The following is a 17,351-nucleotide window of genomic DNA, read 5'->3' as shown; positions in this document are numbered from 1 at the left end:
TTCATCACACCTTAGCTTTCAAATAGGCAATTTTCCCTGGGTCTTTTGGTCTTCATTTCTCAAGGCTTTTGACTCATATAAATTTTGATTAAATAAGTTAGTCATGCTTTTCTCTTGTAGACCTGTCTTGTTACCAGGATGTCAGCCATGACCTTGATGATGGGTGAGAAAAGAGAGCGTCCCTTCCGACCCCTCCATATGAGCAATGGGTAACGCCACCACCTCAGTGGAGCTTTGAGAAGCTCCACACAGGTAAGACACACAAAGTTTCATCTGAGGCCCTGGCATGGAGAAGTGACACCCAGAGCACACAATCCCTTCCTTCCAAAGTAATATGCTCTTCATTAGATCCTGAAAAGTTCAGTCTAGCCATGGGTAGTCTCTGTGGATGAAGGACTTTCTGCAGACTTCTCATGCCTCACATCAAGGTGGGACAAAAGCAGCCCACAGGCCAAGTTCAGCCTGTTGCCTGTTTTTGTCTAACCTACTTTAAGGATGGGTTTTACATTTTTTTTAATATTTATTTTTTAGTTGGAGTTGGAAACAATACCTTTATTTCACTTATTTATTCTTATGTGGTGCTGAGGATCGAACCCAGGGTCTCGCACGTGCAAGGTGAACACTCTACCGCTGAGCCACCACCCCAGCCCTGGGTTTTACATTTTTAAATGATGAATAATGACAGATAAAGATTACATGGCGTTCACATTTCGGTGGCCGTAGGTGAAGTTCTGTTGAAATACAGTCTCATCCTGACTGACTGCAGCTGCCTTTGGCTCCAGGAGCAGAGCTGAGCAGCTGCAGCACAGACAGTGTGCCCTGCAGGGTGGAAAATATTTACTTTCTGGTTCTTCACTGAGGTTTGCTAATTTCTTTACTTGTTGCTGGAGCTCAGAAAAGGACACCCCCAAAAAACATTGTTTTGGATTTCAAATTAAGATTACCTAGGAGCAAAAATACAGAGGAGACTTTCTCTGAGGTTCCCTTAATACCAGATCTGCCAAAGAGAAACACAATTTCCTTCAATCCTCTTACTGAAATGTCATTAACCAAGGAAGACTAAACTCATATCACAGAAGGACACTGGAAATCACACCTCATACTGAGAGTTCAGAAACATTGTTTCAGGACTTTGTTTTTGGGTCCACTCATTTCTTCTGAAAATCAATTACTGTCCATTTAAATTGCCTACAACCCCCAATTCTATCCACCCTATGAAAGAGATGTTTAAACCTCAGCCATCTGGCTCTTCTTTGGATTTCTCATGTGGCATGGCTCCCACACACATTAAATAAGTCATGTTCTTTTTCTCTTATCAAGCTATCTGCTTATTCTGCAGACTCAAAATATCAAAACTTCAGGGGAAGATTTGAATTCTCCTACATTCTCTACCCTTTCTCCTAAGGGCTCGGGGCTTTCAAATAGTCCTTTGGTTATCCATACCCTGTTTTCCCCATTATCACTCCAAGCACCATAATTAAGGTTATGAAGTCCAAATCCATACCCACAGTCTTTCATTATCCTCACCTGGGCAATTTAAATGAAATAATCCATATAAATATGAAAGAAGTTGGCTAACCATGGGATTTATAATATTCTCCTTATTTTAAAAAAGCACACATTCATCTTCTACTACGTAGGGTTTAGGCAGCAGGGCAGTGCCAAAATGAACCTGTGGTTCTAAACTGCTCTATAGCTTTATATCAATTAAGTCACTGAGTCCTTTCATCAGTTGTATGAAATGGGTCACATTATTATCCATTATTTTATACATAGGAGGAAACTGAGGAACAGGGAGGTTAAATAGCTTCCTCATGATTAAGAAGCAGGTAATGGCTGCTGTTCAGTTTCAAGCTTGGGCAGTCTGGTGCTAGAAGCCTGTCTGCTCTTACCTGCTGTGTACATGGCTGCTCATCACCAAGTGGTTGAGAACGTCATGCAGAATCAGATTTGTTCCCTCCACAGTGTGGCTTCTGGCAAGTTTATCAACCTCCATTACCTTCCGTTTGTTCATCTCTTAAATTATAATAATATTAGAATAGTCATGTGCCACATAATGATGGGGATATATTCTGAGAAATATGTCATTAGGCATTTTTTTGTCATTGTACAGGTATCATAGAGTGTCCCTAAATAAAGAGAGGTAGGACCTTAGTCGGCAACATAATTCATCGGTTTAAAGTTGTAAATGCAAGTCATTATTGACTGAAATGTCACACAGAGTGTGACTTCACCTGACTCACATGGTACTTATGACTTGTGAAGAAATTTCAGTCTGTAAGGGCTAAGCATGATGCCTAGTCTATGAAAAGAACCACTCTAACCAATGTTTACTTTATTCTTACAACTTTCACTGTGCCCAGGACGTCATTTTAGGCAGAATGGAAGACCAATATGAGGTTATGCTTGGAAAAAAAAAAAAAAAAACACCTGTCCTTTCATGTCCTTTAAATTCCCTGCACAGAAACCTGCTCTGCTCATTCATGAAGCCAACCCTGATCATTGATGTATGTGCATAATGTGCACATATGTCATCTCCTGATGCAGACTCCAAGAAGGAATCCTTCAGTTCTGTTTTGTGGGCTATCTGAGCTCCTGAGTATAATCACTTTCTTTTGTGGTTTCAGATTTATATACACAATGGCAGCCACAGGCATGCAGGCATGTATTTTTAGATCACTCTCTGAAAACGGAGCATCCAAGTTTTTAAAAATAAACTTGTGCAGCTCTTAAAGCTGGAATCAATGAGTGGGGAAAAACATCACCAAGCCTTGTGCTCCCAAGCCTGATTTCAGCCGATTCTTTGATTTTCCACTGTAGGACCTACACTGCAGATCTTAGCAACTGGCAAGTGTGGAGTTTGCCGTTAAGGAGAAATATCTGACTCCTCCCGGGGATTTGGCTTCTGACAAATGTTCTTGAAGACTTTAGGATGTGCCTGCATATTTCAAGGGCCTCCTTAGGAAACCTCAAGTGAAAGCAGGCTTCTCACAGATGAGCCTCTTTGGGCTGGGGGCTCACCAAGTGCCCCTTGAAGGGAGTCGAAGCCTGTGAACACAATAAAGTCCTGTGCATGGACTCTTCAAAGGGACAAGCCTCCACTCCCCATTTCCCCAACACAGCTTAACAACCAAGAGAGATGTTTTCATGGCTGATTAGCGTTGCTGGGGCAACTCAACATGGATCCTTCATCATATCACTAGGGGCAGATCTCCTGGCAATTGGAGAGGGTGATGGGTGATATTCTCTGGGTGGGAGAACAGGGTGCTATTTAGCATCAGGACTATCCATTCCCACCCCCAACCCACCCCTGAAAAACAAAAATATCGCAAAGCTTGATTTTAAGTTCTGGAGATGTACTTAGTCTGATAAAGGTTGAGGATAAAGACAGCAGAGGAGGCCCTAAGACTGCTGGGGGAAGACCTCACTGCAAGAAGCTCAGATTCCCAGGATGGGGATGAGAGGGTGGTCAGAAAGAAGAGACAGGAAACAACTGTCATTCAATAGCGAAGGGACCAAAGACAGCCCCAGGGGACAACCCTTCCATTTGCCACCGAGGAAGATTTAGAAAATATGGGGGTAGGAGAGGATAGAAGATCCTGGGGAGATCCCAATCATGTTAAAGAACAAGGATTCTGTTCAGCCAGTACTTTGAGGAATACCTCGAGGCAGACAAGCGGAGGAGACTTTAGTGACCTTAAGCAGGGCAGGAGTTAACTGCCAGTGACACAGATCACAGATCTGTCCTCTTCTGGTTTAAACTCAGATGAGATCAAACTCCTTTGGAAATTCAGTTTGTGCTTACGGAACCACAGCAGCCACCGTGACTTCTTACTCCATATGCTATTTTGACTCTGAAAAATTTCAGAGTGCCTGCCTCTTACTCCACTGTACCTTCAGAAAGAAAGGAAATCGAAAGAAAAAAAAAAAAAAAAGAACAGATTGTGAAACATTCCAGAGAGCAGATTTGGCAAGTAATCCCATTTCAAAAACATCTTATTGAAAACAATTATTTGTCTTACCTCTAATTCACTGTTTTCTGGTGCACTGGATTGGAAGAAACTCTAGGTTTGCTGGCAGAGTTGCCAGAGATAGAAAAACCCGAGACTCCAGTGGGGACACTGCATCTGCACAATTTACTTGACCTCTCCAAGCCTCAGTGTTGTCACCTCTAAAATGGAAAGCATGCCACCATTCAAGGAGGCTTAACCTAAGACTTAAACACAAGATAAACACCCTGAGTGGTGTTTTAAGCGCTTAGAAAGCAGTACCTATTATTTCTGTTAGTTTCTAGCGATTCCCAAACATACAGCTAAATTATGATGTAAAGGGGACTCAACATAAAGGCTTTATGAACTATTTGAGAAAATTAATTCCATGCAGTCTTGGGAACTGTTTTTTAAATTTAGAAGAGAAAATGTTATTTTATCAGCATTGTCCAAATAGTGTTTAAATTGTGTCGCTGGCTGTTTCCTTGAAGGGGGGAAGTTGGATGAGGCTTGCGCTGCATGTATATTTCATCTACAGTTCCCACATATGTGTTTTTCTCAGCAAGCAGCACATATGGAAGAGCTCATTATGGAAAACAGGAGTGATGTCATTGGCCTGGCAATACCAGGATATGAACCCAGACTCCCACAGTGCTGTTGGATCTACACAGCTACCAGTGTGCTTGGAGGAAGGGGGACTATTTTGAATGTTTCCGGAGCAGTAGGCTTTGATTTTCTTCTGAGAAATCACTGGGAGGGTGTAATCTGATTTCCACAAAGAGGAGGGGAGGGTGTGGGGGCAGAAATAAGTTTATTCTTAGGGATTCCTCGGGAACTCATTGAAAGTGTTTCTCATATTTCAGAGCAGAAAAGGAGAAAATGGAGCAAATGTGTTCCATTCCCTTTTATGTAGAGGAAAACAGTCCCTCGTCCTCTCAAGAGCTTGGGTCCCAGGCAGGCTGCTCAGACCTGCTATTCAGTCTGCATGCCTCCTGGCATCGCTGAGCAGATTAGCTCCAAAGGAGTTTAGTGCTTCTCTGGTGATTTAAGTCATTTTAAACAAAGATTTCGAGATCGAATGGATGAAAGGAAGCCAGATATTTGGGCATGCTCTCTCCTTGGGGAAAACCTGTTTGTTTGTTTTTCTTCTCTTAAAACCAATAATGAAAAAAAAATTAAGTTTATTCACACGAAACTGTATTGGGATGGCTTAAATTCCATTCTTTGTAGCTAGGTACAATGCCCTTCATTAGCATTGATCTCCCTATAGAAAAACCCTTCATGGTGACTGGGAATTCAGGCTCCAGTCTATTAAGAACTAATCCCCATAAGCTCCTAGGAATTGCCACCCTAGACCACAGATGAGAGAGCTGCCTGGAGTCACTGAGGGGTCCACTGGTGGCTCCAGGACGGACTGACTTCTTGCAGATAATGGGTTGGGTTTGGCAAAACGTTTGAAAAGCATTTGAATTGGAATGTTTTAGCCAGGGGTATGCGCTGTCTTTTTTTCTCCTCAGACCCAAGCACTCCCTAATAATATTTCCACTGGTATCCCTTGAGGGGAAGTTACCTGCCCAGTTCCCAGAAGCATTTGAGTTTGAGTTTCTTTGGATGAGAAGGAACACCTGACATGATGTCAATATTGTATGAATTTTCCTTCCTATTCCACCAGATCCTGACGTCAGTGTGGACTTGGCCACGTCCTGTTCCACAGACCTCACAGTCTGTTTATCCACTGCTGGTTGGCTACTGTTCTACTTCAGGGTCTGACTCCAGGATCCAGGTCTGACTCCAGGATCCAGGTCCAAAGGCTCCCATTTGGATGTATACTCAAGTTCATTGCAGAGAGAACAGAAAAAGGACCAGTTACTCTTCAAACATCCACTCAGAAGTTGCACACAGTCTTCTGTTTACCTGATAAAGCAAGTCACACACACAAGCCCTACTTCCTAGATGGGAGCAAATAGCTTCCTCCTTCAAGGAGGGACAGGGAATATTTTGGACAATATAAAATTAACTTCATCATTTAAAAAGAAACTATTCATGAGCTCAGCACAAGCTAAATGAAGTGATAAGTGGGGGATACAGCCTGCCTTCAGTTAGAAAATGGAATTGATAAGAGAAAATGCTAAAGCATTTAAAATTTTTGCTGTTGATTCATAAGTAATTCTATTCCTATTCTTTTATCTATTAGCAGAATCTCAACTCCCTTTGGAAAACATTCTCTTCCTTATATGTGTTTCTAGTTGAGCTATGATTTCAGATGTCCTTCCTCTGACAGGAGATGTTATTATTTTTACAGGATTGGAGAAAAAACTTAGTCTCATTGACTGAGATAAAAATTCCGCTATGGTGGTTGTTATGGGTTGAATTGTATCTCCCATCCCCAAATCTATATGTTGAATGTCTAAGCCCCAGTACCTCAGAAAGATAACCTTTTTTATAACTAGGATTGTCATAGATATATTACCAGGTAAGAATGTGTTATGTTGTGGTTGGGTAACCCTTAATCCAACATGGGTGATATCATTATAAAGAGGGGAAATTGGTGCATAAACACACAGACAAGGTAGCACTCTGTGGAGATGAAGGTAGATACTGGAATGATCCAGCAGAAGCCCAGAAACATCAAAGATTCCCAGAAAACTAATAGAAACCAGAAAGGTCTGTAACAGATGCCCCTCATACTCCTCAGAAGAAACAAATCCTACTGGCATCTTGATCTTTAACTTACAGCCTCCCAAACTGTGAGATAATGAGTTTTTTGTGGTGTCAATCACAAGGTTTGTGCTTCTTATCTAAAAGGTTCTTGGAACCTAATGCACTAGACTTAATTGAACATATAGGAGGGAGAAAGGGAGTTTGATGGAGCAAGATCTTGGTTCAAGAGAAAGGACCAAAAATCTAATATTAAACAAATAAAAGATCTCTTGGTCTTTGGAGAAAAAAAAGAAAAAAGATAAGGATTGGCTTGAATAAAAAGACTTTAAGGGAAAAGAACATGAGTAAATCAGTATAGGTTTGCATTTTAATCTTTGATATGTCACAAAACTTGGGGACATTCTGAAAGTATCACAGTTTTTATACATAATATGCCATAACTACTTTGTAAGCTGACTGATATAAATACTTTTAAAAATACTATTCTCTGTCATGACACTCCTTTTAAACTGGAAAACAGCTTAGTGTTTTTGACGTAAAGAAAAGTTGCTAGACCTAGAACATCTGATTTGAGTCTGATCCATAATTTCTTTTACTGATTCTGGTCAAGCTGCTAAAACATTCTATCATTGAGAGTTATTCTCTATAAAAAGAAAATGGCAATATTCTCTAAGAAAGATTATTTGCCTGACCAATGTGTTTCCAGCAGGCCCAAAGGATAAGAAATACTAACTAAAAAATTCAGATAAAAGGAAAATGAACTTAGAAAAAAAACACATAACTTTTCAGATAGGAATGAAAACATTAAAAGTGGTCAATATTTGAGCAAGTATAAATTACAGAGTCTTTAATCAACAATAATAACAATGTATTACAGGTGCTATATCTATATAGAAAAAATGAAATGTATGGTAGCAGTAGGTGGCAGTAACATTAAGACATCAAATCTAAGCATCATTGGCATAGCAGAAATATCAAGTTGCAAACTATAGGAATGTGCAATACTTTGGGTGAAATAATATCAGGAAAAACTCCAAACCTTAGGAATGAGATGGAAATTCAAATACAAGTCACATTTAGAACACCTACTAAATAATATCTAAGAACATCCTCACCAAGACACATTATAACTAAAAGGTCTAATATACAGAAGGACAGAATTTTTAAAACCAGAAGAGAAACGCATCAGGTCACAAATGTGACCAATTAGACTTCCCAAGAACTCTCTTTTTTTTTTTTTTTTTTTTTTTTTTTAAAGAGAGAGTGAGAGAGGAGAGAGAGAGAGAGAGAATTTTTTAATATTTATTTTTTAGTTCTCGGCAGACACAACATCTTTGTTGGTATGTGGTGCTGAGGATCGAACCCGGGCCGCACGCATGCCAGGCGAGCGCGCTACCGCTTGAGCCACATCCCCAGCCCTTCCCAAGAACTCTCAATTCAGATTCTAAAACAGTCAGCAACACTCAGAATAATGTACACCAAGTCCTGAAGGATAACAGTGCCAACCAAAATTACTATAGCTACCAAAACTATCCTTCATATTTTAAGATGAAATTGAAAAAAGAAAAACTTCCAGGATAAGCAGAAATTTAAAAAATTCTTAACCACAAAACCAGCACACAGACTATACTTAATGTAATATTATATGCAGAAGAAAGGAAAAATAAACATCAGAGTAAGGAGTGAATGGATATCACTAGAAGACTATTTAATTAAAGAGAATTAAGTCTGAAACAAACATTAGAAATAAATAAAAATAGTGGAAAATAAAAATCATCTCTATTATACTGAATATCAATCGTCTCAACTCTCCAACCAGAAGATATAGGTTGGCAGAGTGGATTAAAAAACAAGACCAAACTATATGTTATTTGCAAAAGACTCACCTTATAGGCAAAGATATCTACAGGTTCAAGGTTAATGAACGGGAAAACATACCACACAAATGGAGACTGAAGGCAAGCAAGGGTAGCTACTCTTATATCAGACAAAGTATACTTCAAACCATCATTAATCAGAAGAAACAAAGATGGTCACTTCATGCTGGTTAAGAGAATAATCCAATAACAAGATATGGTGATTATAAATATTTTTTGTCCCAAATATCGGTACAACCACATACATAAAGCAAACTCTACTCAATATAAAGACTCACATAGACCTCACTACAATAATGGTATGTTATTTCAACATACCTCTCTCACCAATATATAGATCATCCAGACATAAACTCAGTAAAGATTTTTCAGCACTAAAAATACTATTAGTCAAATTGACCTAACAGACATATATAGAAAATATCATCCATTGACCACTGAATTCACTTCCTTCTCAGCTTCACATGAAACCTCCTCTAAAATAGAGCATATTTTAGGATACAAAACAAGTCTTACAAAACACAAAAAAATAGAGATAATTCCTTGCATTTTTTTCAGATTATAATAGAATGAAATTGTAAATCAATAACAAGATAAAAAAGCAAAAACCATTTCAACATATGGAGTTTGAATAATAACCTTTTGACTGATAAATAGGTCAAAGACAGCCAGAGGAGAAATTATTTTTAAAAGTCTGAGAAACAATGAGAGTAGAAATACAACATATTGAAATCTCTGGGACAGTATGAAGGCAGTTCTAAAAGGAAAGTTTATAGCATTAAGTACCTATATTAAAAAAGAAAAAGAAAAATTCTAAGTAAAAGATCAAATGCCACCCCTCAAGTACCTGGAAAAGTAAGAACAAACTAATTCCAAAATAATCAGAAGTCAGGAAATAATTAAGATTAGAGCTAAAATTAATTAAATTAAGTATAAAAATACAAAGATCCATTCAACAAAGGCAGTTCTTTGAAAAGATAAATCCATTAAAAACCATTAGCCAAACTAACCCAAAGAAAAAGAAGGCCCAAGTCACCAGAATTAGAGATAAAAAAAAGAAATATCACTACAATACTGCTGAATTTCAGAGGATCACTAAGGATTATTTTGAAAATTTATATTCCAATAAACTAGAAAATCAAGAAGTTATTGTAAAATTTCTAGACACAGATGACCTACCCAAATTGAACAAAGAGGAATAGAAAAACTAAACAGACCAATATGAGATGGAAGCAGCAATTAAAAGCCTTCCAGTCTCAGAAATGCAAATCGAAACTACATTGAGATTTCATTTCACTCCAGTTAGAATGTCAATCCTTGAGAATATAAATAATAATAAACGCTGGGGAGGATGTGCATTCCTATGTTGTTGGTGGGTCTGCAAATTAATGCAATTACTCTGAAAAGCAGTATGGATATTCCTCAAAAGACTAGGAATGGAACCAACATACGACCCAGTTATCCCACTCCTTGATATTTATCCAAAAAAACTAAAACCAGCAACCAGTCATGGTACAGGCACATCAACATTTATAGCAACACAATTCACAATAGCTAAGTTCTGGAAAGAGCCCATATGCCCACCAACAGATGAATGTATAAAGAATAGGTGGTCTCTATACAGAATGGTGTTTTACTCAGCCTTAAGGAAGAAAAAAAAGTGAAGGAATTTGATGTAAATCGATGGAACTGGAAAACATCCTGCTAGGTGAAATAAACAAGTCTCAGAAAGTAAAGGGTCAAATGTTTTCTCTCATATGTGGAAGCTGGAGAGAAATAAAGAAATAAAAAAAAATGGAAGTAGGGATCCATGAAATTAGAGAGATCAGAGGAAAGGGACAGAGGAAGAGGGAGGAGAAACAGGAATAGGGAAAAGCTGTCGAATGCAATTGATCAAGTTATGCTGTTCACCTACATGAATATAGCCATCAACTGTACCTTTATTATAGCTATAAAGTACCAATTAAAGAATAAATGAATAACAAAAAGAAGAGTTGTGGGATAGAGGGAGGGAAACAGGGAGAATGGGAGGAGGGAGGGAAGTAGAAGTACTAGAAATAGAAATGGAACAGATTATCCCCCATGCATAAACGCACATGTGAAAATGAAGCCCACTATCCTGTGTAACTACAATGCAGTCATAAAGGTATTTCAAAAGAATAAACCAGAAAAAAATAAAACTACTGAAGGTGTCTGTAGACTTCTATGAGCAAGGAGAAATCTGAATCTCTTCCCCTCTTGCCTCATTCCCCTTATTTTCTTCTGGAGGAAAAAAAAATGACACAAGAACAGTAGAAGATTTTTGTTTTTTCTCTAACTGAAAGCTAGTCCCTCCACACAGGGTGTTTTCTGATGTGGCTCTCACTCTATTGCTTCCAGATTCATCCTTAGCCAGTGTCTTTCTCCTACCAAATATTTGAGCAAGATTGAAATAAAAATTGAAGTTTGATCACTGATCTTGTTAGATTATCTCCATATATATTTGTATTATATTTGCATATGCTATTCCCCCCTAAAACATCCTTCCCATTCAAGTAATTCCCCCCAAGCTTATTTACCTTTTACAAATATTTCAAATCTCCATTCCCAGGTTGTATTTCCTAATGGTCCTGGGCACCCCATAGGTCTTGTTGAAGCACTTGAACAGTGTAGTAGTGATATCCCTTCATATTCTCTCCCTCTCTAAACCAGTGTGCCTAACTTTTTGAATTTCAGCTCAATTGGAGGGGCAAAATACCCCAAAGCTATCATTTGATAGACTTAAATTCTTTATGATTAGGAATTGTGTCCATTTCTGACACACAAAGATCCTTAAGACTCAACAGTGGGCCAAAGACCATGCATGAGAAATCACCAGGTTACATAAATATTCAGGTATTGATGTAGTGGCCAAGTGTGTGGGCTCAGGCCCAGCTCTTGAGTTGTAAATCTAGCTCACCCCTTTACTAATTGTGCCCTGTGGAAATCACCTAATGCTTTTTTCGGTTCCCTCATCTGTATAATGGAAATAATAATACTATGTTTCTCCAGTTAACTCATGCAAAATATTTACAAGAATGATTGGTGCATAATAAATTCACTGTAGAAAATAGCTGTCTTAATCAGTTTTCAGCTACCATAGCCAAACTGCAGAGCAGGTAATTTTAGACAACAGAAACTTATTTGACTCAGAATTATAGAGGCTGGGAAGTTCAAGAGCATGGTACTGGTATCTGGTGAGGAAAAAAAGGGAACACAGGTAAAATGGAAAAACATTGAATGAACTCAGCCTTTTCACCATAAAAACAAACTGAATCCCATGATAATATCATTTATGTAGCAAAAGCTTCCTGCCTAATCACCTCTGAAAGATCTCACTTGTTAATACTATCATAACATCAATTAAATTTGAACAAGATTTTAGAAAGGATATTCAAACCATAGCACTATTAAACTTAATGTTATTTCTATACGTCAGTTCTTCCCACATTACCTAGAACATAGTAGATGTTAAATGCATTAATGTTCCATTATCCATAAAGGAAACATTTCAAGACCCTTAGTGACTGTCTGAAACTTCAAATAGTACCAAACCACTGTTTTTTCCCCTATAAATAAGTACATACATATCTGTGAGGAATTTTAATTTATAATTTAGTCAGTAAGAGAAGAACAAGAGTCACTAATAAAATATAAAAAACAATATACCAGCATACTATAATAAAACTCATGTAAATATGGTCACTCTCTTTTTGACTCCTAAAATATTGTATTATACTTCCATTTTTTCACACTTTACAGGAAGCACTTTACAGCCTCTCTTTGACACATCTGAATTGTCAACATCACTCACTCCTCTTGCATTTTGGGTCCATTATTAAGTAAACTAAGGGTTACTTGAAGCAAGCACTATAATACTGTAATCTGATCACTGAAACAGCTACTAAATGACTAAGTGTGGGTAGTATATACAGCGAGGATACACTGGACAAGAGCATGATTCATGCTCTGGACCACACTGAGCAGGCTGCCCTGAGATTTCACCACATTACTAAGATTTGTGTGTAGTTTAAAACTTACTAATAGTTTAATTCTGGAATTTTCCATTTATTATATTTAGACCCATAGTCACTTGGAGGTAACTGAAACCATGAATAAGGGAGAATACTGTCACTGCTTTCTAAGTGAAGGAATGAATCAGCCCATTTGGACAGAATGCCTACCAAATGCTCAGCAACTGATAAATGCAGAGGGAATATAAGACTCAGTTTCATCTTAACTGCTTTTATCACTCTTTATGACTACCTTAGACAATCCAGTTTGAGGACATCTGAAGAAAAAAACCATCTCTGCCCATTGTACACATCAACCTGGAGAGTTGTTAGAAGGCACAGAGAAATGTTTTTCTTCTGCTAGCAGAGAAGCAAGATGATCAGAAGAGGAAAACAAGAGAGAGAGGGAGATTGGGTTTGAATACAGGAAATTAGGGTTAATGCTCTCTGTGCAAAAGTGCGACATTGGATAAAGTCACTTAATGCTATCATTTACTCCATCTTAATTGAATTATTTATGCTTCAGTGGTTCCCAGTAGATGGTTCCATGGGGAGGAACCCACTTCACACATATCCTTTTTATCCAATGTTCCCTTGGTAATGGCACTTAGATACCTTGCTAAGAGTTTTGCAAAGGGAACTAAACTCAGACCCTTCCTTCATCATTTATGAAGGGTGCCTGTCCAGCCCACCATGAGGACTTACATTCAACAAGAGGATGCACTTTGGAGATCTTCAAATCTTCCAAGGACTATAGAAATGTGTATGGTCTTTGTAGATGTTGTATGAAGATCAGTAAGTAACCAATACATATGAAAATCACTTATTTACAAAGCATTTTTCATATCCAAAGCCCAATTTAATCCTGGCCAATATTTTAACATATAGAAAAGGATTACTATGTCAGTTTCTGAGAAGTTCCAACTTAAATCATCATTTTGACATTAAAATATGCTTTATAATAATTTAAGGGTACTTGTTTCAAAAGTCTTTTACAGTAATTCTTGCCTAATAAAATATTTTCTCTTTCATAAATTTTACATGTCTTATACTGCGATTTTATTTGCATTGATCTGCAATTGAATGAAATCTATGTGCATTTGCCTCAACATCAGAGATTATACCAATGCAGTACATCCTCTACTTTAAAACTTTTTTTGGTGGGGGACATAGATGTATTTATCTGTTTTAAAAAACTATAACAGTTGGGAGTAAATGCAGACTTAGGAGTTAGATATACTTGTGTTTTGTTTCCTTCTTCTTTCATGACCATGTGCATATCAGAATTCTTACTTGTAAAATAGAGAAAAATTTATAAATACCACCTAGACTTATTTTGAGGACAAAGTAAAATAATGTCTTTGAAGTATTCAGCACTGGTCCTAACAAATAGCAAGTGCTCGACAAATAACTGCATTTCCTTTTATTAACAATTATACTTTGTAGGCTAATCATAATTAGTAAAATGTCTTTGAATTAACAATAATAAATGCAGTGGGTAGTTTTATTGTCTCTGTGTTTTGTTAGGGAACCTCTGAATAAGCTTTGCTATGATTTCCTATTCTGTGAATAATTCACAAGTGAGACCAGAATCTTGTTATGCTCTATGATCCCCATTTGTGTTTGTTTCCTGGACAACAGTAACAAACCCCCACAAAACTTAAATGGCTTAACACAACACAAAGCATTATCTTATGATTTGACTGGTCAGAGTGTTAAATGGGACTCTCTGGCTGGAGTGAGTCGGGTAGCCTCTCTATGTCTTTCTGCCATTCTGATCTTACACTCTGATCTATGCCACCTCTCTACTCTTTAAGCATGATTGTGATTATGCTGGACACATGGTATGATCCAGGATAATTATCCCCTTTTAATGTCAGCTGATTAGCAACCTTAATTCCATCTGCACTTAATTCTCATGCAACCTAATATATTCACAAGTTTCAGGGACTAGGACTTGGGCATCTTATTTGGGGGACATCATCCTTCCTACCACACAGTTCCAAATATCTAGGTTAGAAGACAATACTGTGGAATTTGGATAGAGGTAGGTTTTGATTTGATGTCAAGTTTCAAACTGACATTTCTTGACCCCAGGCTCTGTTTTCATAAAGCTATATTTCCTGCCAGCGAGCAACAAAAGATGTACCTATTCCACAAGACAACCCATCTCTGGTACTCTGATTGGGTCATGCGCTATTAAGAAATCCAACCCAGCTGACACTGAAGAAATTGATGATAACTTAAAATTCCTGGGGTTTTTTTTTCCTGGTTTCCTGTATTTTCCTTCTTCTATGAAAGCTGCCTAAGAAATTCTACTGTTTATAGTATCCTTCAAAAATCTACATTGGATTTCCAGGAAGGTCAGGAAAACTTAGTATGAAATTTTAAAAAGTCAGAGGATTTAGTTAGTGGATAGTACCTTGACAGCTGAAGGAGCTGAGGCCCTCTGCAAGTCACAGTCAGGCCTGGGTTGTCCCATCTGGATGTGAAGATGTGCACAAGTTGTGTGGATTAGTTGTTGTCTTCCCTCTGCCAGGTGCTTTATGTCTAATGTCTCTAAGGAGCATCACCATTGTTTTGAAGCAAGTAAAAATAAAATTTTAAAGGGCTAAATAACTTATGAAAGAGCCTTCAGTTGTGAGTTGCAGTAGGGGTTTAAATCCCCAATGTCGGGTTCTCAAGGTAAGGATTTTTCCACCGCCTGCAAGCCTCTTCTGCATACTAATACTCATCATAGATCAAACTGGTTGCTTTACAGCTGTCAGAGAGCTGGGCTCAGTCGGTTCCATCTGTCTGCTGCATGAAGGCTTGGGCCTGGTGTGCAGTCAGGATTCAGCAACATTTGCTTATTTCATGAACATGAGATTTAGCTGGGATGCTAGCTTGGGTGTCTAACTGCTCCGGCGTCTATGTTAAGAGAGGCAGCAGTGACTCAGGGACTGGTGGAAATTGGCCAGGGAATATTGTTGTCTCCAGTCGCCATTCTCATGCTATGGGATTTGGCTTTCTGAGGCATATGAATCAGCCCTCAAAACTCTACTCATGGTCATATGCTACTCAGTGGTAATCAGCTAGCATTTGTCCATGGAGACACTTGCAAAGATGAAGTGGAAAATCGGACTTTCACCAGGGGCTTTAACTTGTCCCCTTCTTCCCAGCTTCATTCAAACCTCATCTCGATGTGCCCCACACAGCCCTCTGCCTGAGGACTCCTACCAATGCCAGTTAACTTAACACGTAGCTTTCGGGCGACTTGCATCTACTTAGTGGCAAACACTGTGTTTGTCCCTGTGTATTTTCATCTGGATATTAAAAGCCCAACAGATGATCAATTTGCAATGCTACATTTATCTAAAATTCAAATAGATCACAGAGTGTTTCACAAATACAGGCTAAAGTTTCCTTCCACATTATTTTCGAATCTCTAAGGAGTTTTTCCATTAGGGATGAATTTTTAATATCATGGACTATTTTTAGTCATTGAAGACTAAAAGTATCCTTTAACAAATTTGCCAGAAAATATTCTGAAAATATCCCCAATAGAGGCACAGAAGGAAGAGATATATCCTATTAAATGCTTGAAACATTCAGTACCTGTTATAATACATAAGAAATGTGTCAAAAAATACTGTTTGAAAAACATTTTTAATCCTCTTTTAGGATGGCTAAAATCATTCTGATAATATCAAATGCTGTCAAGGAGATGGAGTAATTTATGCACTAAGAATGATTACAAATTTGTACCAACATTTTGAAAAGGTATTGGCACCCTATCACACAGCAATTCAACTCCTTGATGGTATGTATATGTTTAATGTATGTGTTTTCAGGTGAGTTTTTGTGTGTGTGATCATCCATATTCTCTTTTGTGAAGTTGTCTATCTCATGTCATTATTTCTATTAAAAGATATATTTATCTCTTCCCAAAGAATTCTTCAATGTGGTTTTATTCATAACAGTCCCAAAGAAGAAGCAGTTACATATCCTTTGGAAGTAGAATTAATTGATGCAATACACATGCACACACAACATGCACAAGCACACACACATACACACACCGACACTTGAATGCTATTTAAGAATGAAGAACAAACTAATACACAGTAACATAAATGACACAAACACAAAACTATGTTGAAAAGCCTGATACAAATTGAAGTTCAAACTAATATGTGATGATTAAGGTTATGTTCCTTGGTATGGGCTATGAGGAGTCTCTGAATGACATAATCTGTCTGGAATGTCCTCCAAAGACTCACATATTGGAGGCTTGGTCTGCAGTTGGTGGCACTCTTAGGAGGAGATAGAAACCTTAGGAGATGAGACCTAGTGGGTGAAAGTAGGTCACTGCAGGAGTGTCCTTGAAAGGTGTATCTCATGCCAGCACCCCCACCACCCGGCTTTCTCTCAGCGCTCGCTCTCTCTCTCTCTCTCTCTCTCTCTCTCTCTCTCTCTCTCTCTCTCTCTTTCTCTCTCTCTCCCCTTTTTGGACACCAATAGATGAGTATCTCTGTTCTGCCTTATGCTCCCTGCCATGATTTTATGCCTTATCAAAGGCTCATAGTGACTAGGCCAATTGTACATGAACTAAAACTTTTGAAACCATGAAGCAAAACAAATCTTTTCCCTTTAAGTTGATTTTCTCTGCCTCATTGTCACAGTGACAGAAAGGTGACTAACACAGTGAGGTACTGTGAATGCTGTATATCTACTCTAATTGGTGGTTAGATGAGGATAAACCTGAAAAAATTTTCTGAGGTATATACCCATTGCATGTTATGGTATGTAAA

This window comes from Spermophilus citellus, assembly GCF_964194105.1.
Source record: "Spermophilus citellus genome assembly, chromosome: 14".
NCBI lineage: Eukaryota > Metazoa > Chordata > Mammalia > Rodentia > Sciuridae > Spermophilus > Spermophilus citellus.
Note: the sequence above shows the minus strand (reverse complement) of the source record.